This window comes from Cuculus canorus, chromosome 9, assembly GCF_017976375.1.
Source record: "Cuculus canorus isolate bCucCan1 chromosome 9, bCucCan1.pri, whole genome shotgun sequence".
NCBI classification, from domain to species: Eukaryota; Metazoa; Chordata; class Aves; order Cuculiformes; family Cuculidae; genus Cuculus; species Cuculus canorus.
The window spans coordinates 10,194,111-10,216,707 of NC_071409.1; positions in this window are offsets into that span (position 1 = coordinate 10,194,111).

Sequence of the window (22,597 nt, forward strand, 5' to 3'; positions counted from 1 at the left end):
CAGGCAGTATAAATTGCTTTGGTTGAATCATAATAATTGTCAATCATCAGTTGAAAGATGATGACCAGGGGACACCTCACATCTATGTTTGCACTGTGGAAATAATTCAGTAATTAATATAAACTGCAGAATATAATATAAATTTGCAGCTAGGATGCTCCTTCCACTTCTAATCAATATAGTTACATTTATATTGTAAATGTGAATGAGGTGATAAGATCTGCCTTTCTTTTCTTTGTGCTATTTTTTCTTTAATACAAGAGCTCCATTGAAATTGATGTCATTGGACTTCCTTTAGTCAGGTGCTGTGTGCCTAAAACCACAGAAAATTAACTTAAGGCCGTATGTATTCTTTGCAGAGAACAGTATTAGCCCAATTTTTAAATACATTTAAGTAAATATTGAGAAAGTCAATGGTGATGGTTTCCACGGATGCTTACAAGCTGTAGAAAAGTGCTGTCATATGGACATGATGGACACGATTCAGTATCCAGGAACATGTTTTTTTTCAGGCTGGTCCAAGGGCTGTAAGATGTAAATCTTTGTGTACTATGACATTCATACTTTTGCACATCATTTTAGGGTCCAAAGACCATCACTGTGGCTCAACTGCATCAGGAGTCCAAAACGTCATGCGAACAGTTCAAGCATGCTGTTAACACTACACAAGTTGATGGGAAGCATAAAGCACCAATTGATTCATCTTTTCATTCAGCAGGATTTGGAATCACTAGTGTGCAAAGCTTAAATTGAGGCGAGGAGCGTGGTAGCCTGAGTGTGATTGCATTTGTTCTCTGAGTGGGAAGGACTGATACCCAGGCTAGCCACTGTCTTTAACACGTGTTTTCCTTGGTGTATCTCTGCAGCACGAAATCTCCTTTCTGGTACCGACACATTTTCACCAGTATGTCGGATGCCTGAGATAGTGTTCACCACACACAGAAAAATGCAGACCATCTTGAGTAAACATTCAGAGCCTGCAGGCATTTACATAAAGTGCAGTTTTTTTAGCCAGGAGCCAGTGCTACTTCTGGAATAAAATATGTGGTGTTTGAAGAGATTTAACTCCGCCAGCTTCAGACGCCATCTAATATGAATTAAATCGATAAAGTGATTAAGTCACTTTATTAACAATGATGAGTCTGATTAAAGCTGCAGTCACTTTGGGTCACACCAGAACAGATTACATTCAGCTTCTGTTAAATGAAAAATGAATTTAAAATTTTAGCAATTACTGGGGCTTTCAAGGAGAAGCATTACCCAAAGATAAATAAATAAGGGAATATGATGTTTGCATATACTCTTCTGGAGTAAAATCCCGAGTGATGCTGAATGAGTATTGAACTCGAGGATACACTTTTTATTGAAGGCTTCAGGAGGATTATTTCAGGGAAAAAAAAGAAAGGGAGGAAGTTTTTTCCTGTGGGAAGTCCTGAATTAGAAGTGAGGAGAAGCACACACACAACAACCTGACGGTGGAAACCAGCTTCTTGCACACAATTATCTTGACTAAATCTTTGCAACAAATTACCCTGGGTTTTAAGTTCCCCTGGCATTAAACCTACAGGTAATGCTGCTGTTTGCAACAGATAAAATTGGAAGTTTAGTAGTAATTTAAACACAAAAACATGAAATAAACCAGCATCCCCATTGTCCCTGGTTTTGTTTTACACCTTTATTTGTTTAGTGTTAAGATTCGGTGCGCATTAGAATGGGCCAAATGAGAGCTGGGATTTTTGGTCTCACATTAAGTCTGGGAATTAGCAGGGCTTTATGATAGATGCAAAGACTGGTGGTTTGATCACTAGGGAAATAATTAATTAACATTTGTATGATTATATTTCAGCTAAATCAAAGCTACTATTTCTGGCCGTCTGCAAACTTGGAATGACGTTGATGCACTGTGTTGCCTTTGTTTCCCTTTGGGAACGTATTTTTAGCAATTAATAAGACTTTGAAATCTCATTTCCCCCAACCCTAAATACTGTGGCAGAAATTGTGTCACTTCATTAAGTATGGAATATAATTGTGTGGGGAAAACAAACTTTGAACTTGTGTTTCCGAAGTGATGTGGAATGAGTTTTCAGAAAAAAACTTTGCAAAGATTCCATTTTCTGGATAGCCAAAGGTACTTGAATTAGTTCCATGTTTAGAAGTGACACACAGTTATACAAACTGCATTTATGTGTGGAGTAATTGCAGAATTCTGGTTGATTTTTCAAAGGCCTGAACATTATGTGCTCAATATAATGTGTCAAGTAATGCTGCTTGCTCTGTCAGTGGCTGGAGTTGATTGTCTTTTATTTCATACCTTTTAGTGATTACAAAAGAGACTGAGATAACAAAGAAAGGAAAGGCAGTCTTTCTGTGGCAGTTGTCATAATTTTCCTAGAAGGCCCTGATAAGCTTTTGACAGCATTTTTTTTTTCTTCTTTTAAGTGGACAAGGACATTCTTCCCAGACTGAGTTAAGACTGGATGGGCATTCTCATCAACAGGTTTTTTTTCTGGAGTAAAGAAGTACGTAATCAATGTAATTATTGAATTACACTTTTTTTTCCACTCATTTTTAAACATTTTCAGTAGGTTGAAAGCTGTTAATACCTGGCTTACATATTTCTTTACTCGTTTTCCCATGGATGAAATCTGACAAGTACTTGTTTTGAATTTGTTCTCCTTAGCTTGTAGTTTTTCCTGTTGAAACAACAATGGTTCTGCTACAGTTTGTAAAACCAGCAAGGGGGGCTTCACAGTTGGAGAGGCTTGGAGCACACGCACAGCTCGGCTCACAGGAGGCGTCCCTATGACATTAAAGTGTCACTGAAGGCTGCAGAGCAGCTCTTTATTTACAGCAGCTGTATTCCAGATGTGTAGTACCCAAGTCTCAATGTGCTGCTTGCTATGTCCATGTCAGGAATACATGAAGAGTGGTAGAATGGGTGGCTGTGTAAAGTTTCTATATTGGATTAACAGTAACAGTTGAATACAACCTCCAGTGTTCTGGCACATTTGTCAGACATTAAAAAACCACCCTCCTACAGTGTCTTAGTATGCTGAGGCAATTATTAGCAGTGAATTAGAAGAGAATATCTCACAAACTTCTGTTTAATCACAAAATAGTTTTAATTAGAAAATTATAACACAGCATTTTTCATAGATGGTGCAGGTCAGATTTGGGTTTCATTTTCTTTTCCAATTTTTTTTCTTTTTAATATGTTTTATTTCCAAGAATTTTGGATTTTTTCCAAGTGTAATTTTCCTGCTCTGTCAAAGAGCTGCTGAAGCTCGTCTTGCCTTGGAGAACTTAACCTAATGTGAACAGTGAAAATGGACAGATGCTTCTGCAAATTCAGGTGCTCGTTCCGTCAGTTCTGTTCTCTGTTTCAACAGCTGAAAATGAACCTAAAGCAGGGGAGACCTTTGAGATTCACTCTGGCAGTGACTGAGCTGACTTCGACTATTGGGATATAGCTGGGGTGGAACGCTGCGCTGTAGTTTATATATGAGCTTGGTAGATTGTAAAACAGGCTCTATTTCTGGTACTTGAGATCTGACACCTATTAAGAATCTTTGGATTCTCTTTGGTCATAGTAACCTAGGGGTTTTAAGGTAATTTTTTATACAGTGTATGCTGGGCTTATCTGAAGAGAGACAAGCAAGCCCTGTAGCCATGGAACAGACTCGCTCAGTATCACGTGCTTGGTATAGAAGCTAAATCTCAATTTTAAATTTTATCCCAAACTCCATTTTTCTCTGATATGTTCAGACTGCGAAGAAAGTGAGCTCTTGCCAGAGCTCCAGCTGAGAGAAACGCTCTCAGTGAGCCAACATCGACTTTTTTCTGGCCTGAGGTTTTGGGACTGCAGTTTCAGACTGTATTCTCTAAAAGCACATAAATTTCAGCTGAAGTTTTTCAGCAGACTTCCTAAATCACCTCTTTGCCTGCAGAGCCCCATTTATCCTCTGGTGCTCTCTGGCTGCAGTTTTGTGGCTGGGTGGGCTGCAGCTTCTGAGCTTTCAACTAGCACTGGGTTACTGTCTAGAGATGTTGCTTGATATAGTCTACAAACCTCCTTCTAAACATCTTGTAGGGAGGTGGAACCAGGAGGTGGACCAGTATTTCTGAAAGTCCATCTGGGACACACAGGCAGCCCACAACAGATCTTGTAAGTAATGATTCCAGCTGAAATGTCTGAGACACAAAGAGCCCAACCCCCTGTATGGCCAGGAACCATCAGCTAAAGGCCAGTGCAAAAGGTTACCCTTATGAGCTCAAATCAGAATACTGGATAGCTGTTTGCTTTAAAATTCAGTTACTAATGAGATAATAAGAAAAAAGCTTATTTTTAGATTTAACTTGGGTTTAATTTTCATCATCTTTATGCAACCTGGCTCAGAATAGACTCCTTATTTTAGAAAGTGGGTAGATGCTTCCAATGTCCAACACGTCATAGCCTCAAATATCATATCTGATTTTTTTCCTACGTGCTTCAGTTTCATACGAGTTATGTTACAACTATGCGTGTGGGCCCAACGACAAATAGACACAGATAGCAAAGCATCCAGCCTCCTATTGACCTCGCAAATTCAAATGCCTTGTTTCATTTGGGCAGTGAGGGTTTTATCCTGTTCACGCAGAAAACAGAGGATTTTTCTGCATACTTTCCCCCCAGTTATCTCTGTACAAAAATTGCAAGTCTGAAATTAAACTGACCTCCATCATCAGTGCTGCTGTAGCTTTAGAAACCTGAAAGAAATTCAGAGAGCAGATTGAATACAAATAAAGAAGTGGTAGGTGAAAAAGCAATATTTTTAGTGTATATGCTCTATTTATTTATGCCACACACTACCTTGTGATTTTATGGTGTTTCTATGTAATCCACAGCTATTAGATGAAAACCTGATAAAAGAAAGAAAAGAAACTGAGCTGTGGACAGAGTAATAAAGGAAAGAATGACTGACTCAATATGAGCTGTACAGTCTAAGGGCTGACACTTTTTTATGACCACCTACCTCATGCATTTTATGTGAGAGCTGCTGTTGGAAGATATGTGCAGGAAGCTGGAATGTAGACTAAAAGCAGTGGTGTATCAGGGGTCGAGATTGAGAAGCAGAACAGGAGGTTCTGTGGTCTCCCTGGTGCTTATGCTGATATCGCTGTGTGCATGTTCCTCCTCCAGGAGAGTTTTAGATGTGTGTCCTAGGCTGAGCAATCGCACACTTCACGCTCCCCGTTAGAGGTCTGTGACTGGTGGTGCCTGTATTGTCCTCCTCTGTCCTGTGTTTGCCACCTGAGCACCTGCTCATCATGCAGTGGGTGGCCGAGTCCATGTGGCTGTTTGTGCTCGGACGCTGCCATATGCTCACCTGCTGATGGATCCACTCTGCTGGTAGGGAGGAATGAGATCATGATGTCTTCCCTATAGTAAAGAAACAAACTAGACTATATTCTAGCAAGATTTTAGGGTTCTTCAGTACAATGTGTTCTCAGCTCTAGTGAGCAAAACTCATTTTTTTCATTGTTTACTGCATCATAAGGAAAGAAGTACTATTTTTTGTGTTTTATTTAGTGGTGTTTTATTATCTTTGTCTGTGGCGTCATCTGTGAGAATGTTGACATGGAATGAGAGATGTGAAAGACGGTATGTTCAAAATAATTGTGATCACTTGAAGAACTTAAATTATGATAATCGGCTGGCAGGCAAAATTTAATTTGGGAGATAACTGTAAAAAATTAAAATACAGTACTAGTAGGGTTTGACCTCTTCATATATCATTCATTGTGTAGGACTTAGTAAATTAGCAGGTAAAAATGTGTTGCTATCCCTCTCCCTGTGAAATGAGAATCTGACCTACTTTTTTAAAGTATTTTCATTAAGTTATAAAACAGGCTAGTTATGAAAGAAAAAGAAAAATGGCTTTGATGTTCCAAAAGAGATTTAGTAAGATCTTATAAATACTGAAATCCATATTAATAATTACAAATAAAAAAAAAAGAAAATAACTATTAGAACAGCAATGTCTTTTGGTTTTGTGTAAAATAAAATATTACAATGTTATGTACAGAAAAAAGATCTAAAGACAAAAAAGGTTGCTAATTTCTTTTTAATCAGTTGTCAAAAAAAGAAAAGCCCGTTGTTACTCGCCTAGTAACTGAAATAACTTTGCATGGGAAAGATAGGCATTGCAAAAACATACTTGCAGTAATATTTCTGTCCAAAGTGATAGGATACTGCATTCAAAATGTACGAGGCATAGTTTACTTGGGGGGGGAGGAAAACAAGTTGATTAAGAAGGGCCATCTTTGTCACAGATGACATTAATTAGCTCTGACACAGTTTCCAAAAGAGCAGTAGGAAAAGGAGCTCACAAAAAGAGAGCAGGCATTTAATTCCTTCCTCGTGCTGTTTGTTGTTGGTTCCTCACCCTAGAGCAGACCCTGGTGTGCGCCCGTCCTGCCCCTCTCCCTGCAGCCTCCAGCCCCAGAGCTCCAAGGCCCTGGCGTTGCTTGCTGAGGATCGCCCCCGGCTGCTGGGCTCTTCCAACAGAGACCCAAAGAAAAGAGTTATATTGATTGGTGTAATGTCTGACCCTTGTCAAGAGTGTGGGCAGCGATAAGGGTGGAGTGCTTGAGGTTGGGGAGGTGAACCACAGCCTCTTGGCTGTGAGCAGGTGTCGTTCAGTCGGAACTGGGCCATGCCGGTACTATCCTTGCGATGTGTGGTTCTTTAGTTGTCACTGTCTTATGGTACCGGCTATGCCTTCCTTGCCTTACCATAACAAAAGCCACTGATTAATGGCTAATTTTTAAATCTTGGGTACAGTCTTGGGGAATTAGGTCTGACTTTATTGACATTTTCCTTGGAAGTTTGTAATGATTTGATACATCCCAATGGTTTGGACCGAAACGTTTTTCTCAAATTGCTTCTCTAGGTTATATTAGCCAAAAGGGGGGGAAAAAAAGGTATTTAAAATATATTTAGTGCTTGTAATTATGAAGGAAATGTTTATCACATCCATGGAATAACAATTATCAAGTTACCTAGGTGATATTTTTTTAAGAAAGTACCCTTACAAAATGAAGAAATACTTGTGTTAGTCTAACAGTATTTAAAATTAGCCAGTATGTTAGAGACTAAACAGTCTCTAACAGTAGGTTAGGTGCAATTTCGTGTAAAACTTTTGACTGGAGCATTTAAATTTAAATGTAATCCATGAAGCGATAAATACATCACTAATTAGCATTAATGTAACATGATTACAAAATAAACATTTGATTAGTACATTTAAATTTCAGTGTAATAAACCGCTGAACTAATTAGTAAATAAAGTGCTGTTAATGACAACCTTTAGATAAGACATTTATGTGTTGTATATAGGGCAGATGTTTATAGTTAAAGCACAAAACAAACCCTTATCCTTACCAGTGGATATGGAAGTTAAATAGCTTAGTGAATAAACAAAACCTTTAAAAATAACTTGCCAGCCCTTGCATTTTCTGTTGATGCGAGTTTAGTGAGAGGTTCAAAAGACACATGGCTTCATAAATGTTGCAGACAAGTGTTGAAGCCAGAGTGACGGCCCCAGATCCCTGCCTGTCACCTGAGTGATCAGAGAAAGAGCAACACAAAATTTCTACGTGAGTAATTAGCTGAGCATCTGAATCTGCTGTTTGTTGTGGGTTTGGGGAAACCTTTTGCCATGAATAAAAAGATGACTTGGTGAAAAGTACCAGCTCAACCTCAACGCTGATGTTCCCGATAGTGATTCTTCCAGTTGAATGCCAAATCTTGGTGAGGTTTAGCAGTATGAAGCCGTGAAGAGCAATAGTGAGCTGCTGGCTTAGAAAAATAATGAGTAAGCATGGACTTGGAATCTCAAAAGACACCAGTTCTGCTGCTATTGAAGATAGGAGTAGTTGCTTTAAAAGTAATCACAATTATAGTTCTATAAAGAACATGGTATTTTCTAAGCTTTTGGACTCACTTTATTGTAAAGCACAAACTCTACAGAGCAACCCCAGCCCCGAGCAGACAGAGCCATTTTGCACTTCTTCATCCCTACACAGAGTGCCTGCTCATAACATTTTGGGAACAGCCCATATATATCTTTAAGTACACAGAAAGCTTTTTGGAAAGCTCTCTCACTCTTTGTAAAGCTTGCTTTATTTCTTTTGACATAAAAGGTATTCAGAAACTGCAAAAGAAATCTTTGCTATAGTCCTTATTTTCTCATTTGCTTCTAGAATGCATTTTAGTTCCTTGTTATAAGGCAAACTTGTTTGAGCCTTTTATTTTTACAATAAGATTTTAATCAGTTAACTGGTTTAATAAAAGGAGAGCAATTCTTCCAAACAGCTTATCTGTGTTCCCAGTGTCATTTGCAGTATGAAGTGTAGCTATAAATAAATTAAAGCTCCTTTCAATGGAAAGTCAGTCCCAAGGGACACCATCTTTGTTGCTACGAAGTAAGATCTGTTCTGTGGGGACTTAGAAGCTGTGGCAGGGAATATATAATTAGTTGGTATCAAGGATTTTAACAGCAGGATTGGTTTTCAGTCTAGGAACTTCTGGGATAGCTGCACTTATTTATATTGCACATGAGTATAACTTGGGGATGTAAGGTTTTACATGTTAGTTATAGTAAGGATTATAATAGCTGCAGAGACTCCCATGTGTTTTGAAAATGAAGGCTCTCATAAGAGAAACATTAGTCTTTGAGTGATAGATAGTAATTTTCAGTTATCGTATATTTGGAACGGATGGTGCTTTAGATGTCCTTTAAGTGGAGCTTACAGCCTATGGCTGATGCAATCCACAGTGTCTCACTGTTCACCTTGATGCTGTGAAATAGTCTTTTTCTGGGGCAATTTTCCTACTCCTTCTTCAGACCAGTGCAAAGCATCCTGTGAATGTATTGCGCTGTACTGCTGCCCTCTTCCTTCTCCAGTTCTATTTTCAGAACAAACATTGAAATATTTCCCTTCCCTCATCTGTAATTCTCCCACGATTTGGAGACATCAGCAACTATTAATTCAGTGGCACTATTAAGTAAATCGATTATGTGGAAACAGGTTACCTGTTCCAGTAACGTTGCTGTTACCTGTAATTTATCTACTCCTTGGTTATTGCATTAGATTTCTAGATTTGTTTTGAAACAGTCTGATTTTGGATGGGGTCATGGTCTCCTTAGGTGTACCTGTTGCTTGAAGCTCAAGTCCAGTGGATCCCAGCAAGTTAAGTTAAAACCAAATATTGGCAGCCTAGACCCCCTATAAGGGAGCGTCACTTTGCCTCGTGTATCAAGAAAGTGATTATTTCTGTTCCTGCTAGCATTTTGAAGTTGTTCTGAACGCAATCATCTCTTGATTATCTCTGGTTAATGAAGTAGGAATTACTGGATAAATTTAGAGAAGGTATTTCCATTATCTGTAGCTTACCCATGTTCTTCGAGCCTTCACAAAGTGAATGTCTCCCTTTACCATGCAATACTGAAATGTTGTAATAGTTGAGGATCCTCCACACATCAAATGCTACGTTGACCTTTTTTTTTGTTCATTTTTGCTCAAGAAACAGATCAATATTTGTCTAAACACATCAAGTTATTCTATTTTAAGCAAATTATAACGCCATCGAAATCTGGAAATTCAGTAGGACTGCATGAAATATTTTTTCTTTGTCTGTTCCTTCTGTAGCATTATAGAAAGCAAGTGGCGTGTTTGGTCGAGGGGGGGTATTTTTTTAAAATGTACTATTATTATTTATTTATTAAAAAAGGAGGATTCATGGCAGTGTGCAAAACACCTACCAAGAGCCTGTTCTGAGTCGCTGTAATGGCGTTTCTCTGAGTTGTTGTTCATTCAGCAGTAGAAAGAAGGGATCTGTGTCATACTGACATTTTCTATGAACTAATTAAGCTTCAATTTAAAAGACTTACAGTGGTAGGATGAAATTCGGTACGCTTGGAAATTTTACTGTCAATTTTTCCAAAACAGGGTGATGAAAAAGTAATATATAACAAGAGACGCTTCACGTAACTTGCTGATATACATTTCACGTGGAAAGTGGAACTGAGTCAAAAAAAAGGAAATATAATAAAAGAAAACAGCTGGAATTTTAAAACTGCTTTTAAAATGTTCTTGCAGATCGTGAGAAGGGCGGCAGTGGCTTTAGTCAGTCATGGCTTCACTGGCACAACTGAAGAGGAGCCAGCGAAGGCAGAGACAGTAATAGCAGCCTGCTATTGAGTGTCCATATCGTATTGCTGGAGATTAGATGATGATCCAGAATACAGTACTTTCTGTTTAAAGAAGCAAAAGTGGTTTATAAACTTCAGTAAATTGACTGTCAGTGCCACAGCGGAGCAAACAACCAGTGCACGCTTTGCTGCAGAAGCTGTGACTGTTTCTGTCCGTACGGAGGAACAGTTACCTTGGCCTCGGGCGCAGTAAATGGAGTAAGAGTTTGTCAGAGTTAAAAGCTGCATTTTCTGGGTAATCTGGAATAGTATGTTAGGTTTGAGCTACTTTCTCTTCTAACTTTTTTCCAGACACTGGCCAGATAATTGAGGTTGTTGGTTTTTGGTTTTTTTTGGCCTTGCTTACATTTCAACATGCTGGACAGGGGGCGGGGAAAGAGGTCTTATTTTTTATTTTCCTTTCTTAACTTTTCCCTTAGTCCTTTTTTTAATTCATTTAAATAGTCTTTATGTCTGTGTCTATTCCTCAGCTGCCCGGCCACTTCTCCAGGTGCACATTCCTGCAGAGTACCTACAGTGCCGGGTGCAATGTTGGTGATACAGTTCCGTCAGCACATTTTAACTCTTTTAAGATAGTTTCAAACCAAACCCCTCCCTATTTTTGTTCCAATCTCCAACATTTCTTTTTGTTGTGTATTGACTTTTTTATTGATTATTTTTCAGCTTACCGACCATGTTTTGTTTTAGCTTATGTGGTAAGCTAGTGGCAATATTTGTCATGACAACACATTTTTAAGTCAAACTCGTTAATTATGTCTCTCCAGGAGATGCCACTTCATTAAGAGGCTGGTTTTGTTTCTGTCTGGGTGAATGTAGTGGGCTCAGAGAAGGTTTCTCTTACTTTCAGAAGTGCGTGCAAGAAGGTATTACAGGCTGTGTCCCCACATGCTGCCTTTGTGGCTGAGCTTGGATCCCCGCAGGATCCTCGCCAGTGTCCTTGACTTTAGTTGAAGAGGCTGTATTAATGCTGACACTCTTGAGTACTACTCAGTTGTCCTCCAAGAAGGTTTGCTGGAAGGAAAAAATCAGAGTATAGTCAAAGAGAAATAAGAGAAAGAACGTGTCACAGTAAAGATAAATCGAGTACCACTTGTGACTAATACTTCTGAACTGGAGCTTTTAGTAGTTTTTGTTTAAATCATTTTTCATTGATCCATAAATTATTATTATCTCTAGCCTTTAGGTAACTGATCTGCTTTATAATGATTTAAGGTGGATTATAGCAGATCAAAGTTTGAAGCAGTGTGCATGTTTAATCTTTGTTTTATTTTCCACTGTACTACAACTTAATTCTTCTGGATGCCCATGTGACTTGGCAATCCTTCCAAGTACAGCTCAATGCAGTACATTTTTTATGTTATACAAAAAAGTGAACAAAAATTTTATAAGCAAGAAAGGAAACAACAGTACATTATTAAGGTAGTATTTGATTTAAGGTGGCCTTGATTTATAAGCAGATCCCTAAGGTTGTAGATTTCTGTTCTGTTAAATGATTTTTTTTTTTTCGTAACAGTGTTTTTGTTTGGAATTCTTTCCGAAGGCTCTTTCTTGCTGCGTGTTCTTCTTGGTCTACCTGAACAAGCTTACCTTGAGATAGTTATTGGCAGCAGTACAAATTATCTGGCTCCTGTAATGATCCATTAGGAGAAGAGTATGAGAAACTGGTGCAAATTAGCAATAAAAAATGCTAAAGCTATATATCACTGGTAACAATTTAGGAATAATATCTCTTCCTGAAGCAAATTCAGGTGATTCACTGGTAATTTGCTAGAAGCCTTTTAACTTGGTTCTCATTTGTAAAGTTAATGGTGGGTTATGTTGCATTGTGATTGAAAGACCTGATATCTTAGTTATTATTTAAGACTATTGATTTCTCCAAATGGAAATTTACCTCCATATTAAAGATCTTCCTGTCCTAAATGATAGAGGAGATAGTAAGAATATTGTTTCCATATATTTTAAAATACTTGTGTGGCATAGGCACTATCTTTGCTTGGGCATGAAGTTCAGCTTCTGGTTGGTGCATAAAGGAAGTTCTCAGCTCAGGCATCTGCTTTTATGACAAACGTAAGAGACAGCGGTTTTTTTGCAGTGAAGAAAAAGAAATCCAGTCCTATTCAAAGGGCTTATGGGACTTCTGCAATCGAGGCAAGCAAAGGCAGCAGCTGCCTGGAATGTCAGGCTGCTTGGGGCAGTAAAATGCAGAGTCCAACAAGGTTTTGCCTGTGCCCCAGCTCTGGGGATCCAGCTTTCTGACTTCAGTGCTGCTGCTGAAGGGGACCTGAGAGTAGGAGGGGGATGGCTACAGCTGGAGCCATGGCACAGCCACTGCTTCTCTTTTCATGCTCGCTGTCTTTGTAGAGGATATAGAGGAGTGCTGGCATCAGTACAACAGCACCCCTTGCTACCAGGAGAACTGGGAGTCTGAGGGTTTTTCCTCAGCTTGAAGAGTATAATGCAACTTAAAACTGAAACAGTATATTACATGTATGGGGAACATGTGTCCTTCTGGATCTTCACACAACTCTTCAAGACTTATAGGAGGGACCACGGGATGTACATATGGATGTAACTATGAATAATTATTTTACAGAAAGTGAAACAAATATAACAGGCAGGGAATAGATTTTGCATAAATATACGCTAAATCTCTAGTATTAATGAGATAGTGTTGAATACAGCGTGGCAGGGATCTCTGTTTAACGTTACGCAGGAATTTATGGCTTTGTATGTGCGTGTATATATATATAAGCGCACTTCCTTGAAGATACATCCCGTGACACTTTGCTGCCTTGTGGATGTGTGAAGGTGGAAACACACGCAGTTTGGGATACCATGGAAAGGGTGGCCAGAACAAAACTTGGTCCACAGGAGGTGCTACACGTTAACAGAAGTTTCTTAAACAGAAGGAAAGTGACACTGGATCCTGTCAGTGAGCTATCTGTGAGAACCATACAACTGTTCAGGTCCAGAGTTTGCTTCTTTCCAAAGGCTACAGAACTAAAATAGTATATACTGTTGGGCGGACAAATGCACAGTTTGGTTTTCAAAGGTCAAATCTAGTATGCCAGCTGCTTTGTCCAATTCTCTCTGAACAAAAGCAATCATAGTTGATTGCAGTGTGGTAGTTTAACAAAGTTTATTTTTAGTACAAAAGAAGGCTCATAAAAACTGATATTCAAAAAAAATATATCTTCATGTCATTTGTCCTTATTGTTGCCTGTTTGATTTGCCCACCTACAGCTGTAGGCATACACTTCCTTTTATAGGTCATGCAGTTAGCCTCTGTGTGTGTGTTTTTTCTGAAATAACATTAGAAGTACACTGGGAATTTAATCAACTTTGTACTGAAATCCACTCTGAATTCTTTTTCCAAAGGAACTCATCAAGCTCAGTTCTGTGTGTTCAGTGTAATTCATCTAGAAATACCTTGGTGAACCAAAACTTTCATGTAGTAGAAAAGAAACCTTTTCATAATGAGGCTTTTCTGAGGGAATAGTATTTTGGGCTCTGTTCCTGGTTGTACCCTGCTGTATACTCAGAATAATAGTTTGCAGAGTTTTTCCTTCTCTTACACTATGGTAACTGACAGTGGCATTTGGCATCCAGTCAAGTTGATGCAAAGGTGTCAGTTGCTGCGAGTTACATTTGTACATCTTTACTCTGGAGTTCCATATTTTTATTCTTGCTAGTAAAGGGTTAATATACAGGTGCGTTCATTAATACCTTGGAGGAAATCCTGGCTTCAATGAGGCCAAAACTTCACTTCTAAATGCAAGATGGAGAACATTTCTTTGCCTTTCTTTTAAATATTTGGGTTTGACAGCTGTGTTCTTATACTGCTTTAATTTCTGCCCATCCCTCTCAACATCGCGGCTGTGGGAAGTCTTGACAGAATGTATCAGCATTCAGACCTTGTCTATCTTGGCATCAGAAAAATGCTTAAGGGATCCTGAGATGCCATCACCTTAGTTGTTTTGTGGTATGTAAGTGCTAAAAGTGAATATTTAGATTACTATTAATATCAGGAATTGAGCATTTAATTGTATCCTGAGTGTTTTGGAGGCTGCTACATATACCATTGACACCTTGGTTCCTACAGTGTATTCAGTCTGTGGTCTGTATGGCACAGGTTTCTGATGGACATTTTACTGAATGAGGAAAAATAGGAGCAGTGGGTTATTCAGATTTAGGCTTTTTAGGAGGAAAAATAAGCAAATCTTTTAGAAAATAGTTTTGTACCTCAAGTCTGCTTAAATCTTATGTTCATTTTATCATGTGAAATGTAATTAGGAAACTCATTTAAAATACAGCTAACAATGCAGCAATTTTTTTATCATTGTTAATTTTCAGATTGAAAAAAATGTCATGTGGGTTTATTTTTCATGTTTCAATCAGACGTGTGGCATCCTTTTTACAGGCAAATTTCCTGGCATATTTTAATTTCAAATTTGTCTTTGTGCAGCCCATTATTTAAAAACTTCTGGGAGTAGAAAACCTCTTTTCATTTTTTTTTTTTTAAATTTTTTCTTAGATAGGAAACTGAGTTGACGAGCAGTCAGTTTAAATGTGCCGTTTTCTGAAACGGTGCTATTAGTGTCGATGTTTCTCTTAAGTAAATGTTCCATTGCCAGACGATGTCTGTATAACACAAAGTGAAATTTTCCCCCTCGATATCTAAGTTCAACCTCGGGAAAATTCACCAAATGTAGCAAAAAGCTTAAATCCCTCAATTAATTTATAATACCTTACCTTCATTTGTCGTAATGTGTTTTTCCCAATGAAAATGGCTTCTTAAGCATTACAGATGGTATGAGAAAAACCCCAGAGATTATTAGGAGCTGGCCTGAGACTCGGGGGACCTGGGTTTTAATTCAGTTCATCATCTGTTTGCCATAGGGAAGTTACTTTGCCTTTAGTTATGTCACCTGAGACCTTTGGTCTGACTGCGATATGGATAACATAGTAAAAATTGCTGTATTGATTTAATAGCAACAACACAATACGGTTGATCCATCAGCTCCCTCATCCGCTGTGCACGTTACCAGTCCTGTCAAACACTGCGTTTCACTTCTCACTTTCAGTGTTTTAACAAGAGTTAAAACTCCTGTCCTTCTAATTTAGTAGAAGATTCACCACTCCTTACACTTCTTAGTTTCATGAGGTTTTGTTGAGTTGTTTGGTGGGAGGGATGGACTTGAATTTTTATAGTAGATCGTAGTTACAGTTGGCCCCACTCCAACGCCCTGAAAGATTTAATCGCGCCTTTGGAAAGTCTGTATTCCTTAACAGATTATTCCAGCAGATGTCAGTGAAATGAATCTTCATGAAATAAATAGACATTCATTTTGCATCTGCTCCTTAAGTGAACTTATTTGTGAAACGTAATAGAAAGACCTAGAGCTGGAGACAGGAATTGTTTAAGTTTTAGACTAAGGGTGTAGCAGCTGCTCAGACTGTTTGGCTTCTCCTGCAGCACTAACCTGGAGCACTTCACCAGGCAGTGATGGGTGTGTAGACAATCCTCCTACCTCAGCCCTGCCCTCTGCTCTGCTTAGCAAGGGTACAAATTAGTAGCAGGAGAACCAGAGCTTTTGTAACAGGGCATTATAATGAGACTTCAACCTTCCCTGCTCTCTGTGCCGTTTAGGTGATTGCATTCACAGCCTGTATTGTGAATAGTCCTTATTTTTGTCATAAAGACATTATCAAGACCTCAAAAATAATTTTTACAATGTTTAAACAAAAAATGCAGCAAAAATAGTTTTCCACTTAGTGCTGCTTCCTGCAGGAAAATGGGGAAAAAATAGCAGGTTTTGTTATTATAATGCTCAGTGACTGTCTAACCCTTCTCATCCCAGCCTCTATTCTGCCCTGATTTGTACCCTTTAGTGGAGTAAGCACCTGGTGGAACTCTCCTGCTGGAAAACCCCTAACATTTTGCTGTAAATTGAAAGAGTTCGGCTATTCATGTCTGCTCTGAGTGACTCCAGGTTTCTTGGAGTGTGTGGGTCAAGAGGGCTGTCAAAGGGAAGCAGTCCTCCCTTAGTGGGAAAATGTTGAGGCTCCCAGAAAAAATACCAGTTTCTGAGTCTGCAATGACTTATGCGTGTGATTAAACTTAAACATACAAAATATCCTGCTGTACCCTCTTAAGAGTAACCCTTTGCATAATTAAAATTTGAAATGTCTTTCTTTTTTTTCTCGGGGAGAATGATTTAAATGTTTTGTCACTGTGATTAAAATTACTAATTTTGTCTTGTAACTGCAACTGGTGACTGAGATGAAAAAAGATGGTTAGAAAATTATTATTGTTCCCATTTTTCACATCAGAGGTTCCAAGGCTCTCAGAACGTAGCCACGCACAATTAATATTCACATAACTGCAGAGTGGAAATGAGTGGCAGAGGAGAGAGGAAGGAGAACTTCATGGCGTTTCCATGGATAAAAGCAAGTTTCACTTCCAACTCCTTTAGCAGATTCTCAGGTTCCCCTGCCATCCTATTTTTTTTACCTTTGCCACCAAGAATTTGTTCCATCAGAAGCTGTTGGTATGGCTGAACACCAGCTGAGAAATCAGTTAATTTACACATGGAGTCAAGAACAAGAGGCTGCAATAGGGAGTGCCTTGTAAGAATCAAAAATAAAATGAGTGTTTATGGAAACACAGCTCTGGCAAACAGCTCACCAGTTTTTCCATTCTTTCTCTTCAAAACACTGCTATGAATGTAGCTGCTGAATTAGGTCTCTGTATGCAATATAGAATGTTGCTGTCTCTTTTTAACACTACAGTGGACCCATTGTAAATGGTCAACTATCTCCTATACTCTATCTTTTGTCCCAATATTAACAAAGATTCATATGTAAAATTCAGTGCTGCCTTTCACAGGATTGGAGGCAATAAGTACCTTTTGTTTTTTTCCAAGTGGGGCTGGTTTTCAGTGCCTGTCTCCCAGTTTGCACAAATAATTGACAGCTCATTAACAACTCAGTAGGAGCTCTGAAAACCAACGAGAAAAATGACTTCCAATACAACAGGGGGAAGAAGTATCTGCTCTCGGTTATGCTGAGAGTCTCTAACTATATTTGAAATAAGGTTAGAAAACAACCTTAGTAATAAACTATCTGGGAAGACAAGATTATGCTTGCACAGACCACTCTTGCAGCTTTGCAGGCTGCTGTGGTACCCGTGGATGCCCGACACGTCCTTCCTACGCTTGCTGGTGGGCTCTGTGGTTGTCTGTGCTGGGAGAGGTCTGTGGTCCGTCTGCAGCTGCTCTTCTGCTTTGGCACTGCTGAAGGAAGAGAAGGTGCTGGGGCAACTCTCTGAAAACAGATTATAACCTCCTTCAAAAGAACCAAAATGGTGTTTCATGTCTGGCCTCGTGGCAGTATCCCCTCACTTGTTAGTCTTGTATGATTAATTGGAGGGGTAACATTCAAGAAGATCAAGAGAAAAATTCAACACGGTGTTTTCTAATCAAAGCCTAATTACAGTTCTGAGCAGCTGCAACTCCAGTTGTGTCCTGTGCTATTTCAGGAATACAGCCTGCCTACAAGACTCTGGCATTGGCACATTTAATACAGATTGCCGGAGTATACTGGTGAGGCAAATATATAAACAGAAAGCAGAAATTCAGGAAAGGTACTCCTTCGCTTTTTCTTTCATTTTTTTTGGAAGTGTTCAAGCAATTAAATGGTGTTCTAGAAAGAGGTTATTTCCTTGGGAATCATATTAATATTGCGGCAGCGTGTGTTTTTAGCCATGGTAAATGGAGAAAACTGTAGTTAATGATTTTATCAATATTTTATGACCTTGTTCTTTAATGTGTAATTGGTGATCCACAAGGCACTAAGTAAAGGCATTCCCATAAGTAAATATTTTGATAAATCCAAAAGGCAATGGGCTATACAGTATGAAAAGAGTTTGGAAACATAAACATTGACAGCATTTCTCCTCTTGGTCTATTAGTATTGCTTGCTTTTATGTGGTATTTTTAATAACAAAAAGAAAGGCAGAGGAAACAGAAGTAGCCAGGAAAAGTCCATTTTCGATGGTGGTGTTTTTTGAGAAGAAGGCAAAGGCAAATGCTTGTTCTAGAATATAGCAATGTGATGCAGGAAGGAATTAAACCAATATCATGCTGCCGCAGTAATACAACATAAATTGGGTAGTGTTCCCAGTACAAAAATTTATCTGTTGCAACTGGTAATTGAATATGCAACCCTTTAGTCTTCAAATTATGCATGCATATATATCCTCTGAAATTATCAGCATTGTTTGCCACCTAATGATAAACAGAATAACATACATAATCAGTTTTATGTATACAGAGTTGAAGGCTGGGCATGAGATGGGTTCAGCTGGTTGACAGCTGTTGTGATCCCAACCACACCAACAAAAGTCAAACGCATGTGACACTGAACTCGGAGAAGACTGTAAGTGCAGTCCACAGTCCGACTTCTATCCCAGCAGTAGACAGGCTCTCTGAAGGCCAGTGTTTCAAAGAGTTCCAGTGTTGCTTCTCTACTTCAATGGGAGTGTAAACAAAGAATTTGCTGGTTCCAAAGCTGTCTGCACAGTTATTTTGAGTTTCTCATTTGCAGATATTTTCCAACTAAAAACTAAACAGATCTTTACACGACTCTGTTTCTTTTACAGGGAAATCTGGGCCTGTTTCACTTTACTTTGTATTCTTTGCTCTTGTCTACTGTTCACTGGGCAAATAGCAGTTTCTATGTTGTTTTTGGTTTTCAGTCTTGCATTATTCACAAACTTCTGCTTTGAATCCCAGAAGACGGCAAAACTTCATCATGCATTCAAATCCACACATATATTATAAGAACATGCTCTGGTGATGAGCATCATTGGCAGCTCTCACAAGCTAACATTAATTATGCACATAACTAAAAAACCCCATGACTGGGAATCATCATTTCTAATAAAAACGCTGAATTTCAGTCATGGATCATTTTATCCCTCCTTGGGGCTGTAAATCACTCATGTCACTAAGATAGATGCTTTTCCTTCTTTTACTGTTTTCTTTATAGAAAGCTGTTGCTGGGTACTTGCTGGTGTGGTGAAGGGAAGAGAAGGGAACTGTTTTGCTTTGTCTTTCTGTCTGAACCTCTTGGTCATCTACACTGAGATGCCGTGGAGTTATATGCCTACAGGCTGTTGCAGAAGGGTAAATTCTGATATTGAGTGCAAGGAACAAAGCAGAGTCAAGGGTAGGTTTTGTGCAGTTTCTATGGTTCACTGTCTCATGGTAAAAGCTTTACTTAGGAGAGTTATCTTTACTGTTTAAGGTTGTCATATTACTTTCTTTCTGCTTTTAGGTGTGCAGGACAGAAAGAGGCTTGCTTTTTGTGGTGTAAAACCTTTTCCAAAGCATGAAATGCTTTTAGTATTCCCTGAAGGTGGCCAGGCATAGGATTAATCACCTGGTCACTGATAGCTTGCTCTATTGTGAGTCACTTAGAGTTAGCAAAACATTTCCCTTGGTTCCTGTTATCCTGAACTTTGTAATGTGTTTTATTTCATAAAGTGACCTCATGTAATTAATCAGTTGTGGGAAAAATTTTGACAGTGTACGGTGAAAGAAAGAGAAATTCTAAATCTCCTCAAGAACTGCAGTCAGATCTTCGTTCTCTATGCTTATTATCTATCATTTGTTTCCTTGCTTTCCTTTAATTTTCAGATTGGGCATATGGAATTGTTGTTAAAACATTTCTAATCTTGTTGAAAGATGAGAATACAAGATTCCTGCTTATATTTTATTTACAAAAACTTTGGGAAAATGTTTCAGAAATGCTGTTGCATGCAAATTAAACCCAAAAGCAATAGTTGGGGCCATTGGTGTGCAAAGCGATGTAGATGCTGGTCACAACCCTTGCATAGACCTTGAGTAAGAGTGTCTGATTCAGGGCTGGCACTCCAGCCATGCTGTTGAGGTTGAGATCCACTTCACCACACGTGAGCTTAAAGTATGAAATTAGTAAATGGAGGTCATTTGGGAGCTGAGGGAACGGGACTTAAAATACACAACATTTCTGAAATGCTGAAGAAACGTCACCTTGTCATGCAAGATATTTTTCTAAGGCCTTTCTAAATTCTTCTCATGTGGCTATGTACAAAATAGAGAGGAATGCAGATCCCATTGCTGAGATTGGCAGCTGGAGGTCAATCCAGACAGATTTGCCTGTTTACATCTGAAAAGAGTGTGGCCACAGTTGGGTGGTGCAGCACCTCCAGTGCAACGGTATCAGGGGTTTATATACACTTATAACCTATACTGTCTTCAAAAAGTAAGCATTTGAGAGCCGCTGGTCAGATTCCGAAATAGCTTCTTGTTAATGTGGAGACAAAGGGCCTCATTTTACGAATTTTTAATAATTTCTTCTTTTCCTGTTGTGCTTCCCTTTTCCCAGTGTTTGGTGCCTGTTTGGGATGTGTCAGTGTGAAGAAAGATGTAGTAATAGGTGAAACGTGGAGTGTCTAAACCAACCATTTTGCTCTGAATGGCAAACAGATAATCTAGTTAGGAGTATGAGAAGATGAAGTAAAACTTTTCTAAGTTTATTTTCTTTTCAAGGCTGCAATTTTCCATATACCATCTGAAATATTTTCCTAAACTAGCTTTATAAGACTTCCAAATATTCCTATGTAATATTTGCTGATATGATGTATGACTAGAGAGGCTGTCTTTTTTACCTTGGCAATTCCTAAATGTAAAGATACCAGATCAGGTCCCCAGTTCTATTTAACAGAAACAGAAAAGGTTAACACACCTACATTAATACAAGTATACCTTATGTTACAGCACTTTTCAGGCTGCGAACAAACATTAATTGACTTTGATCCAAGCAATTGAAAGGGCGGTTCAGTGAGCAGTTCATTCCACAAACAGATTCCTTATTACAAGCAGAGCTGAGGGTTTATGAAAATGTTCCCTATTTAAACATCAAGCCTTTGAAACAAATGGAAGCACTTTTAATTATTAAAAAAAAATGAAATGTAAAAACTTTCAGAGCTTATAAGCCTTAGGGTGGTTTAATTAAAACCGAAGAGAAATTAAAATGATCAGAATTTAGGGCAACAGGAAAAGAAATGATAGGTAGGAAATTTCAAGCTGTAATGAGAAAATAAAATAGCTTGAAGTCACTTGGTAATTTTTAAGTAAAACATCTCTTGTATGCTGGCTCAACTTATTAACAGACTGAAATCTCTCTGAACCATCTCGGTCTTAACCTAAAATAAAGCATTTTTGAAGAGATAGTTCTGCAATAAAGTAACTTTACAAGTTACCATGTTAATGGAAATACACTACTGATAATTTGTTATCAAGTCTTATCACTATAGTCCTTAAAATTGTGGATTAAACTACTTTTACATAACAAATCAATCCATACCTTACATTCTAATTATTTTCAGTATCATTGACTGGTGCAAATGTGATTTCTATCAGTGTCTAGTATTCCTGAGTAGCAGCAACCCACTTCTCTAGGAGGAGTTGTTGTGACTGTTGTCCATAGCCGTCTGTTTGCTAAGAAAGATCATACAAGTTTCCACAGCACTGAGAATCAAAGGCTTTTTACTGTCATTAGATGGTTTGTGTATAATGATTTCCTGGGCTATACACCTCACGTTATCCTGCAAAACTTAATGCATCTTCTTAAACTGGGAGTTCACCGTAATATTTGTATTTACCCATTGTTTCTGCTAACATTTGCCTCAGGAGTGTTCTGCAGCACAGTGTCTCCATGTCAGGAGTGACATGGTGACAAAGGGGAGGACAGAGGGTTTTGCTGATGAAGTTCTTTAAGGAAATAATTGATCTCTGTTGCTGCTGAGGTGTTTGCCTTCCTGGAGTCTACATTGTGTCATGATGTCTTCATGACATGTCTTCATGTCTTCATGTCTTCAACAACGCCCATGCTAGACGTCTTCAGTACTTACCTAGACTGGACCGTTTAAGCTAAAAGAGGGGAGATTTAAATATTAAGAAGAAATATTTTCCTGTGAGAGTGGTGAGGTACTGGCCCAGGTTGCCCAGAGAAGTTGTGGCCGCTCCATCCCTGGAGGTGTTCCAGGCCAGGTTGGATGGGGCTTTGAGCAGCCTGGTCCAGTGGGAGGTGTCCCTGCCTATGGCAGGGAGTGGAACTGGATGGGCTTTGAGGTCCCTTTCAACCCAAACCATTCTGTGATTACAATCCCTTCTTCTGTAATGTCTTTTACACTGTTAAGTTTTGATCAAAACAATTAGTTAATTTATGCTAATACTTAGAGGCTAGTAAAAACTAGATTTTAGTTACTAAGTTGTAATTTTAACTCCAGATAG